The sequence below is a fragment of the Anolis sagrei genome, chromosome 6 (assembly GCF_037176765.1).
Source record: "Anolis sagrei isolate rAnoSag1 chromosome 6, rAnoSag1.mat, whole genome shotgun sequence".
Taxonomy (NCBI): domain Eukaryota; kingdom Metazoa; phylum Chordata; class Lepidosauria; order Squamata; family Dactyloidae; genus Anolis; species Anolis sagrei.
In genome coordinates, this window is record NC_090026.1 from 113608982 (window position 1) to 113621478 (window position 12497).

General features: G+C 38.6%; 1 protein-coding gene across 13 annotated transcripts in view; it reads right to left on the reverse strand.

Moving 5' to 3' along the window:
• Positions 1–12497, reverse strand: part of PARD3 (par-3 family cell polarity regulator) — a 620400-nt gene that overhangs the window by 210956 nt on the left and 396947 nt on the right. The gene's annotated exons all lie outside the window — the stretch shown is intronic.

Sequence of the window (12497 nt, forward strand, 5' to 3'; positions counted from 1 at the left end):
TCTTGACTGGTAACTTGAAGGTACATACACAACACACAGATGTTTAGATGTCAGATTTTAAAGCAGGAAAGGCACAATTGGTTATGCCAATAGGGCAGTGAATGCAATCTCAGTTTTTTCCCCAAACTATAAAAGAGATATGCAGGGATGTTGGGGGATTATGGGAATTATTGTCCAAAAAGATAATTTCACCAACCTCTAACCGGCACATTCCTGATGGAAATATAAAGAACTAAGAATAAATCATACAAAATATGGATCAAGCTCTTTTTAAAAAGGAAAGGAAAATTTGTGGGGTAAAGCTCTCTTTCCCCTTATTTAACATAAGAAAAAAATCAATTAAGCATCACCAAAATCCTGAGATCATCATGAATCATAACTTTAAAACACAAGGGAGGCTATGTAAAATGTGGCATTTAAAAACAAAAAGGAAAAAAGATAAGACAATCACCGACTAATTGCAATAACTTCCATTTGATCTTGATATGCTCCAAATTAACAGCTTCAGCATGTCAATCAAAGTACCTCAAGATTATTTTCATGATGAGATGATCTTGCAGAAGGAATTTATTGCTTCATGTTCCCTGGCACCACCAGAAATAAACACACCCAAGTCAATTTAGTGCTGCGATGGCTGATCAACAAGACTCAACTCCCTCAAGAGTTCTTGTGTACCATGTCCAAAACAATTAGCAACCTCACAATGCCCTGTTCAGAGCTGCTGTTCTGAAGAAAAGGTCACCTGAAATTACTTCAACTGAATGAATGAAGCTGCTCGAGTATGTAATTTGCAATAAAAATTCGATGGGTGATAAACTGCGTAGGTGACTTATTTTCTTCAAGCTCAAACTTAGCATCAGGGTGACAGAAAAGACTTGAAGTCATGTGGCAATGGGGAGAGTCTTATGTCTATCGCCCCTCGCCAATTCACTCGACATGAAGCCCAAGTATGTTTTTACATGCTACCCTTGTTAAGCTTGTTGACCTTCTCCATTCCATTGCTTTTCCTTTCACCATTCTCCCTCCTCGTTCTGTAGTCTTCCCACCTCTTATAATATTGATTACAAATTCTTTGTGGAAGAGATCTCTACTGTAATTTGGCCACATGAAGTTGTGCAATGGATTTTTTAACAAGCAGAACATTACACCTACAAAGATGCTTGGCCATCTGAGATTTAGTGAGGCATTGAGTTGGACACAAAAATTTGTCAAATGCATGGTCTAAAGCTCATGGATTCAAAGAAAAACTTAAGCCAGGCCACTTCAACCTGCAGCTCTCTGGGTATTTTGGACTACAATTCCCAGAATTCCTGATCACTGAACAAGCTGGCTAGAGCTTCCGGGAGTTGGAATCACAGACACCTGGGGGGCCACAGGTTGAAGATGCCCAAGCTTTGCTTAGATACCTTGCCCCAGAAGTATACACAGTCTACAATTAAATGGCTCACACACTTCTTGAAATTAGGTATCTGTATAACAATGGACACTGATTTCTAGGAGAACTAAATGGAAGAGCATAAATACGTTTATGGCATTTCGTGTTATTCCATGTGAGCTGCAACTTGACTTTCCCTAAGTGGGGATGATCCAAGGGATGAGGAAAAACAACAGTATGATAGAAGACAAGTAAGAGCCAGCATGGTGTAGCAGCCTGAGTGTTTGACCAAGACTTTAAAAAACAGGGTTTGAATTCCTGTTTAGCGATGGAAATCCATTGGATGACCTTAAGCATGGAAACTCATTGGATTACCTTAAGCAAGTCATACTCTCAGAGGAAGGCAAACCTCATCTTAAAAAACCATGGCAAGAAAACCCCATGATAAGGTCACCTTAGGGTTGTCATATATCAGAAATGACTTGAAGACACACAGTTACAGATAAACTAGGCAACAAGCCACATGGATTTATGAAAAACTTGAAGAATAAAAGAGAACAAACTGATTTTAAAAAATAATTAAGAAGGAAGAAAGGAAGGAAAATTGCTGTAGCACTTAGAAAGCCACAGATACTTCTGTTCAACCTTGGAAGGCAGCAATTAATAATAGAAAATAAATGGAAGGTCTTACATTAAGGAGAAATAAAATACAGGTATGTAAGAATTTTGTGAAAACAGTAGAAGATAAATGAGATAAATAAAATGTTAAAGTAGAAGTTAATAGGGAAAATAAAATAAATAAGCAGGAACAAAGCTAGTAGTACGTTATATTAAAAAAATCAGCTCGAGATAAGTTAAGAAAACTTAAAAGTTATGAGTTATAGCCAATGGCCTTCTTCCAGCATAACAGGCTCCTCTCATACAGTCATGATTTCCCAAATGCTACTACTTGTTTTGGAAAAAGGAGGGAAACAGTTTGGAGCAGATTTGGGAAACCCCACTACAGTATATTAGGAGAGCATGTGAAAGAGCAAAAGAATGAGAAACACTAGGTCCTTTTAAATGACAAAACTATAGCCCTACTTTAACAAGAAAACCACCTATGGAATACTGGGACTTCTATTTTAGGGAGTGTCATTGAGAAATCTCAGCCACAAAGCCCCACTAAATCTGAACAAACTATGAAATCCGGGATTTAATGACAGCTGAAGTGGAACTGTAACACTGTAATTGTGTAGTATGAAAGAGTCCACTGTCTACACATACTCAACTATAAAAATATTATAGACTCACAGAGCCGGAAAAGCACACAAGAGCCCGCTAGTCCAACCACTTGCCACACAGGAACACACAATCAAAGCATTCATAACATATATATAGCCACCCATCTTGTTTAAAAACATCCAAAGAAGGAGAAGCTGCAACAAATATATTCCAATGGAGACAAGTCAGTAGCAAGCAGACTGGTTTCCAAATTTTGTCTCTCAGATGCTGATGTTGTACAATGTCTAGAATCCTTGATTGTAGGCTATGCTGAAGTTTGGCTTCTATGAATAGTAATGCAAAACCATTCTTGGGCCCAAGGCTGTAAAGTACTTGACACATAAGAGTGCCCTGTGGAAATCATGCATTTATTTTAAAGAATTTCTTAGCAGAATAAAAGTTGTTTCTCAAAAAGCTTTAACATGCCTCAAGATAAAAAAAAGGAGTGGTGCACTCCCTTATCAGGAATTTCTGATTTAAAAAGTAAAGTCAGAAAACAGGAATATTTACTACAACTAGAAGGCCTTAAGAAGCATTGCTAACAACAAGGCAGCAGGAGACGACGGGATCCCAGCTGAACTGTTTAAAATCTTAAAAGATGATGCTGTCAAGGTGATGCATGCCATTTGCCAGCAAATATGGAAAACACAAGAATGGCCATCAGACTGGAAAAAATCAACTTATATCCCCATACCAAAAAAGGGAAATGCGAAAGACTGCTCAAACTTCCGTACAGTGGCCCTTATTTCTCATGCAAGTAAGGTAATGCTCAAGATCCTGCAAGGAAGACTCCAGCAATACATGGAGCGAGAGTTGCCAGATGTTCAAGCTGGGTTTAGAAAAGGCAGAGGAACGAGAGACCAGATTGCCAATATCCGCTGGATAATGGAGAAAGGCAGGGAGTTTCAGAAAAACATCTACTTCTGCTTCATTGACTATTCTAAAGCCTTTGACTGTGTGGATCATAATAAATTGTGGCAAGTTCTTAGTGGGATGGGCATCCCAAGCCACCTTGTCTCTCTCCTGAGGAATCTGTACAAGGACCAAGTAGCAACAGTAAGAACTGACCACGGAACAACAGACTGGTTCAAGATTGGGAAAGGCGTACGGCAAGGCTGCATACTCTCACCCAACCTTTTTAACTTGTATGCAGAACACATCATGCGATGTGCGGGGCTTGAGGAATGCAAAGCTGGGGTGAAAATTGCTGGAAGAAACATTAACAACCTCAGATATGCAGATGACACCACTCTGATGGCTGAAAGCGAGGAGGAGCTGAGGAGCCTTCTAATCAAGGTGAAAGAAGAAAGCGCAAAAGCCGGGTTGCAGCTAAACATCAAAAAAACCAAGATTATGGCAACAAGAATGATTGACAACTGGGAAATAGAGGGAGAAACCGTGGAGGCCGTGACAGACTTTGTATTTCTAGGTGCAAAGATTACTGCAGATGCAGACTGTAGCCAGGAAATCAGAAGACGCTTACTTCTTGGGAGGAGAGCAATGTCCAGTCTCGATAAAATAGTGAAGAGTAGAGACATCAGACTGGCAACAAAGATCCGCCTAGTCAAAGCCATGGTATTCCCTGTAGTCACCTACGGATGTGAGAGCTGGACCTTAGGGAAGGCTGAGCGAAGGAAGATCGATGCTTTTGAGCTGTGGTGTTGGAGGAAAGTGCTGAGAGTGCCTTGGACTGCGAGAAGATCCAACCAGTCCATCCTCCAGGAAATAAAGCCCGACTGTTCACTGGAGGGAAAGATACTAGAGACAAAGTTGAAGTACTTTGGCCACATCATGAGGAGACAGGAGAGCCTAGAGAAGACAATTATGCTTGGGAAAGTGGAAGGCAAAAGGAAGAGGGGCCGACCAAGGGCAAGATGGATGGATGGCATCCTTGAAGTGACTGGACTGACCTTGAGGGAGCTGGGGGTGGTAACGGCCGACAGGGAGCTCTGGCGTGGGCTGGTCCATGAGGTCACGAAGAGTCGGAGACGACTGAACGAATGAACAACAACAACAGAAGGAGAAGATATGAACATTGTCCTCTAATTTCATAACCACTGCATAAGGAGATCATTATTAAATGTGTAGAATAAGTATAAGAAACAATATCAGAGCATAATGTCACTGTTGTGCTCTCCACATGCTCTGTTTAGAAGGGAAATTGCCATGAAAAAGAAATGGTTGACTTATAAAGACCTGTTAGTATTGGATAATGATTGATTTAGAATGAAGGCAAGAGAGGAACTACTATCCAAGAACTTCCTAATACAACTGTTTCCATACAGACAATTAGTAGAACCATTTAAAATTGATTGGATTTGTTATAAATAAACCTGAATTTGAAACTGGTTTAGACTCTGGAGATGATCACTTAATTGTTAAGTTGTATAAACTGTTTTTGAAATATGAAATGGAGGAGGAACGGGTGAAAGATTGTAAGGTTAAGTAGCCACAAAATTTTGGTAAACAAATGCAAATAGAACAATGGGAAAGAGTTTACAGTGTGCAGTAATTTAAATTTTTTAAAAAATAAAATTACATATAGATAGTACACAGCATCAGAAAGGATCGCTAAGATGTATAAAAACAGTTCTAGTGACTGTTGGAAATGTGGAGGAAGAATGGGTGCTTTTTACCATATTTCGTGGTCATGTTAAAAGGTCCAGAAATACTGGGCACAGATTTATATGATTTTGGAAGAAATGGTTAAAGTCAAATTTGAAATGAATGAAACCTGAACTCTATCTGCTTGGGATGTTAGATGAACAACTCAATAGAAATGTGGAAGGTTATTGCTATACATGATAACAGCAGCAAGAATTACCTATGCACAAAGATGGAAAGATTCAATGTCTCATTCCCAGGATAACTGGCTTATGAAAATAAGCAAACTTGCAGAAATGGATAAACTCACAATGCTGTTTAAGGAGAAATCCCTAACTAATTTTAAGAAAGATGTGGCCTAATCTCCATCACTGTTTTTTTTGTTGTTGTTGTTGTTTTTGGACTAGAAGTATGTTATTATGTGCCAATTGTTCTTTTTCACCAATTGCATGTAGAAAACTTGACTGAGAATGTAAAGCCTTTAGATTAGATAACCTAGTTGTTTTGTAGTCTGTAATTATTTTTTCTTTGATGTTTAGGATGTAGTAGTATTATTCTAGGAAAAAGTATTTTAATCTTTTGTTGTTTTTTGTTTTGGTGAGTTTGTATGTGATTTTATTTTAATCTGTCTTAACAAAAATTATTTACCAAAACAAAAAAACACAATATAAAGCACAATAAAGTTCAATCATTAAAAATTGTTAGTTTAAATACTAATTTAAATTATCCACACACACACACACACACAGTCCTAATGTACAAATGCATAGCCCTAAAGTACAAATCTATTTTTCCTCCAGCATAATTCTAGTAGTACTGATCTGGTGGCGGCTTTATATCAGGTGCTTCTAGACTAATGTTGAATAATTGAGTGCTGCCTAAGATCACTACAAATCTTGATTAACCTTTCTTGTGGAGTGGGAGGATGAGTCTTCAAGGAGTTCTAGAAACACGTGAAATATTCTGAACTTGACAAGCACATCTCTCCTCCTTTCACAGTTCTGCTTAGAAGCCATGTGGAGCTCAATCCATATTTTATTTATTATAAGCTTACAGTCTGCCTTCCCAGGGAGAACTCCTCTCCCAGAATCACATTCCCCACTAACAACTACCTGAGCCTAATGTAGCTCACTGATAAAATGTCAGGCTCATGTCTACCTGTCTTGGGAAGACAGGGATACAAATGTGATGAATAACTGGATATTTAGGGTATCATCTGGGGATACTGAGATTTGGAACTCTCCAGTGAAATCTACACTTAAAATTCAGTAACTTGACAGGCAATAGGAATGAACCGTTCATGATTTCTACTTCACCTGTTTTCTAACTTAACTTATATGATTCTATGTATCATTTATATTTTATCCTGTTCTTTCAACGTGTTCCTTTCAGGGTTGGCTCAGAGCTGGACCAGCAGCAGAATAGTATTAACATTCGGAATAGTTTCAAGATAGGTGAAGTTTTCTCCATCATATCAGCCATACTCCAATATTATTATTATCCAGATGTTCTAGTATCAGGATGTGTTCAAACTGATACTGGAGTCTAAACAGTATTATCTTTTGAGTAGTAAGTTTTTCGGGCTGTATGGCCATGTCCCAGAACCATTCACTTTTGTTCCTAAAATTCATAAACTTCTACAATAGGAAAGGGGTGTTTCTGTTTGTCTATTTCATAGGGGAAAATAACTTTAAGAAAGTCCCGAGGTAGCCTATTTAGTATCTGTCAGTCTTTTAAAATCAATTACGTAAAAATTAATTGTAAGATGTGTTTATATATCTAAACACACATGTATTCTATCAATATGCTTAAAGAGAAGGGTGTGTTTTAAAGATACTTCTACAATGCTGAATATCGGATAAACTACTGGATATGGAATGGCTGTACTGATTTCCTACAAACTCACCAATGTTTATATAGTTGTACATCATGAGGTTACAACACAATATATTTTAATTATTGATAGGCAATTTATTTATTTATTTAGTGTCAAAGGCATTGCATAAACAGATAAGTTTTAAACTGATAAAATAAAGGGATCACAAGCTGTTAAATAGATTTAGACCAAAAACGGGCAAGCGTGACTGCATTGTCTGTAGCTTTAAACAGTTTTTCTTCTGTGCATGAGGAAGGGCATAATGGGAAAGCATATATATGCTGAGTTGTTTGTTCTGCTCCACAGCTGCACAAGGTAAAGGATTCTTTTCGGTAGTGCCACTTTGCCAGGTTGTCTTTTGATCTGCCAACTCCACTTCTGAGTCTGTTCAGGGACTTCCAAGTTGCCAATTTTTGGTTTGCCCCTGGAGGAAGACCCTTGGGGGGGGGGGGGAAGGCATCCTATTGGAATTGCCTGATTTTGCTGCCCACAGAGATATTCTTGCTGTTGCTGGAGGAACATCTAAAGTTCATGAAACCTTTCCTTGATTTAAGTCTACTGGGAGGGGGCTAATAGCCATATAGTGGATGGCTTTCACAGTGTTCAACTTTATTTCTCTCGCAATAGGCAGCAATTTCCCATTGCACATCAGGTGGGGGGGGGGGGTGATGCCAGCTAGCATATAGAGTCTATCAACAGGTGTAGGATTAAGGCATCCTGTGATTATTCTACATGTCTTATTAAGTGTTATATTCTCCTGCTTTGCATGGGCAGATTTATGCCAGAGGGGGCAGGCATACTCAGCAGTTGAGTAAGACAACGCCAAAAGTATTGCTTTATAACATTTTTTTTAAACCTGGAGGTGTTTTTCTTTCCTCTACAAACGGACAAACAGCAACGGTCTTTATCAAGACCACTTTTAACTATTATGTCTATTAATATAAAAGGTTTGACACACTGCTAAGGAAGTGCTACTGGCCAAAATGTCAAAGGACATTTCTTTCTTTTGATCTTATTAAACAGGTTGAGTATTGCTTATCTGGAATTCCTAAATCGAAACTACTCCTGAATTCAAAATTATCCACGTGGATGGCTGAGATAGTGAAACCTTCACTTTCTGTTGGTTCAAGGTACCTAAACTTGGTTAGGCACAAAATTATGAAAATATTGTGTATATAATTACCTTCAGACTATGTGCATAAAGTATGTATGAAACATAAATGAATTGTGTGTTTAGACTTGGATCACATCCCTAGCTATCTCATTATGGATATGCAAGATTTCTAAAATTCTGGTCTCAAGCATTTTTGAAAAAGGTACACTCAACCTGTGCCATATGCATACATACATATTTTTATGAATGTACTATCCCAATTTAGAATTGCAAGGATGAATCTTATTCAGAGATATGTATGTCCTCTTTTTTCTTCGCTGGAACAGCAACAAACTATCATTAAGATTAATCAAGTTTTGTTTGGGATTAATTATTTCCCCTTCACTACCTCTGATGGAGTCTGATGCAGCTCATCCTTATTATACTACCTCATGCTTTTGTTGTTACAAGGAAATAAAGCCATTACATATATGGTCTTGTTCAAAACTAAAGTTGTTTTGTCCTGGTTGCCATAATTTTATGAAAGTGAGTAATAAACTACAGCATAAAAATCAGACATACTATTAATTTTTAAATGAATATTATTTTAGTATGCATAATTTGACAAATGCAGATAAAATCCATCTTTAAAATGGTATCTTCAAAAAATGTGTTCCTTCTTTTCTCACACAGATGTGGAATATTTTTTTTTAAAGAAAATTCCTTCCATATAATACAGGGTGTCATTTGTAAACAAAGATGCTTGCCCCCACCCCCCAAAAATAATCTTGAGTAGCAATCAAATAATGGGATGATAACCTTTGTAAGGTCTATCATCCCATGAATTCAACTGTCCATGAAAATCTTTCATAATAAAATGGTTGCTTCATGTACACAGAACAAAAGCACTTTGGCAACCAAATACATTTCTTTGAGATGTCAAGTTTAGCATCTTTCTGTGGAGAACAATTGAAAGTTCACTGGTAAATCTCCATACAGATGAATACATATTTAAAAAGAGCATATTCATTCAAACCTGGGCATCAGGCCACTAATGTGATGTAGCTCCCCATTGATTCCACTTCTGCTTTCTCTATTTGATTAAACAGCCAACCTAAAGAGCCTCACAGGCAAAATGTGATCATAGCTTTGATTTTCTCAGTGATGCTACAAGTGCCCAAAGCTTCACTATAAAATCCCATGCAGCTGATCCTTCAGACACATGAAAAAAAATGTCTTTCTTCTCCCTTCAGCTCCTCCTGAGCTAAATATTTTAATTTCTGCCACATGTTAGGGTAAACATTAATTAATCTTATTTGCACATACATACAGAGGCTCATTATTCTTATTAGCTAAGTTAATATGTCACATCTGGCAAGGATTGCACTTTAGCACAAATCTAACAGTGGCTCTATGCAGAGCCTTGTTTGGTATGTCATGAAAGACAGGGCTCTACTTTAGTTCTAATCTTATCATTGAAACATGATTTATAAGCTACTGCAGTATTCAAATTTGAAGCATTTCTTTCCTACAGCTCCAGTCACAGAGCAAGAGATAGCTTTAAATACGCAAAAGGCACCAGCAGTTCCTGTCTGCTCTTGGAGGTTAAGCAGGGTCAGCCTGTTAGTACTTGGATGGAAGACTGCCAATGAAAACCAGGTGCAGTGGGCTACCTGGGACCACATGCCTCCCTGTTCTATCAGTAGAAAGGTAGCTAAAATGTTTTGTTTGTAAATATGTGATTTTCACCTATGCCCCTCTCAGAAGATCGTGGATTGGTGGGAGGATACTGGAAGGAAATATAGTTGGAAGAGGGTTTGGGAAACTCTAGACTACATTACAGAACAAGGAAATGGTAAAACACCTCTGTGCATTCCTTGACCAAGAAAATCTTATGAAATTTATGGGGATGCCATAGGTCTACAGCTGACCTGAAGATACATGCACAAAACATGAGGAAAGTGTAATCCAGCATTTTTTGGTTGGGGAAGGGGGGTAATTTAATTTTCCCCTGCTACAGGGCACATCTACAAGGATAGTGCCCAAAGACCAAGAGGCTTTGGTTTTCTCTAACTAGCATTACTGACCTTAAGGAAAAGGGAACAGAACAATCAGAAAGAGAGGCAAGGCAGAGGAACAGAAACTCATCAGAAACTGGAATCCCCAACCTCCCCATTTCCTAGTTGAATATTTAAGCCAAACTAAAGAAGATCAGTCTGAACCTAGAACATCAGGAATGGATGTGAAGCACCCATAGTGCTATCCCCTTCCTAAAGCAGCACAAAGTATAGTGTGACATGAAGGAACTAACACAATAGTATGCTTTTTTACTTGATATTGTATCACTCCTAATATCAGAATATACGCTCAGCTGCCTCTATAGCAACCGGAAGAAGCTAGGGAGGGTTAGCCAAATGCGGCACATCACCACCGTTTCTCTTTCTGCTCCTTTTAAAATTTACAGTAGTAATCTTCCCTGCAAGTTGGCCCTCAACCTGTCATCTGTTACTGTTATGGTCAATGGTAAAGCAGAGGTAACTGTTCAAAAAGGACCACTCTTGCCTATATTTTGACTGTCAGTGTATGATGAAGACATCTTCTGAAGCCACACCAAAAGTTATGAACTAGCTCTTAGATCAGTCAGGGTTGATCCTTCTTTCTTGGCTGCAGTCTAATTTCCCAACCTCTGTTTAAAAGCTTCCAAGGAAGGCACTTCCACCACACTCCAAGGCAGAGAGTTCTTACAGACAGGAAGTTCTTCCTAATTTTTAGGTGGAATCTCCTTTCCTGTAATTTGAACCCATTGCTCTGAGTCCTAGTTTCCAGGGCAGTAAAAAACAAGCCTGCTTCCTATTCCTTATGACACCTTTTCACATATTTATACATGGCTATCTTGTCTCCTCTCAAACTTCTCTTCTACAGACTAAACATGCCCATTTCTTTAAGATGTTTCTCATAGGGATTAATGGTCTCCAGGCCTTTGATCATTTTAGTTGCCCTCCTCTGCACATCTTCCAGTTTGTCAATATCTCTTTTAAACTGTGGTGTCCAGAATGGGATGCAGCATTCCATGTTAAAATATAGTAAGTATATAAAAAGCTGCTTCTGAATGACTCACATGTACAGGGTGGTTCACCAGCATTCAACTGATTAATTTTGAATATCCAAAAGATTCAAACTAGACAGAGAAAGAGATTGTGTACATTAGTAAGTCTATTCCATAGGGATTGGTGTTTTAGCTCCTGGCACTATTTTCCAAATCAGGTTCTCAAAAACTGCGAGCTCTATTTGATAAAAAGAAACAGATCACAGAAACTTCATGGGATAAACTGAATGTTCTTTATGTTTTTCTCTTTTTAAAGACTACCAGATTTGTTTTTAGATTGCATCTTTATTAAAAATGTAATCTTAAATCTTTCAAAGTTGCCCCCAAATTGATGTGAAACCAAATGCAATCACTCTTTCTCTTTTATGTGGCTATTCTCATACTACTGAAAAACAAAAAAGACTGCATTTTGCTTTATCTCTCTGAAAGTCATAAGAAATAATAAGCAACATTCACAATAACCCAATCAACACAGAGAATAATGCTGTCAGCCTCATCTGAAACAAAACTCTCCCCATCTGGCAATAACAATTCAACTCTAAATAGCATGATGTATTAGCAGGCACATTGATCGAAGTCCGAAAAATCTCATATACAGTATTTGCAAGTGGCTCTTCAAGGAGGATACCCAACTCTCTCTTAAGCCTTTAAAAAAAACATGATTACTCAAGCACTACACATTATTTCACAGTTTGAAGTATATGTTTCCAAAATGGCTGTGTCTGGTCTATGAGGTTTAGACCTTAAATGGTTCAATTCATTCCTCCGGGACCGGAGACAGAGGGTGGAGTGGTTAGGCCAAAGCTTGGAGAGCTCCTGCCTTTGCTTTGGAGTTCCCCAGGGTGCTATCCTCTCGCCCCTGCTATTTAACATCTACGTCCAGCCACTTGCTGAACTGGTGCGGAGCTTTGGCATAGAGTGCTACCAGTATGCAGATGATACCCAGCTACTCTTGCGTCTTGAACCTGGGACAACCGCGATTCCTGAGAACTTCAAGCTGTGTTTGGAAGCAGTGATGAGTTGGCTGCGAGCGAGCAGACTAAAAGTGAATCCTGTAAAAACTGAGATACTCTGGCCTGGCCAGCCGCCAGAATTAATCCAGTCTCTGCCTGATTTCAATGGGGAAGCTCTGGTTCTGTCTGCCACTGTTAAAAGCCTTGGGGTTGTGTTGGACCCATCC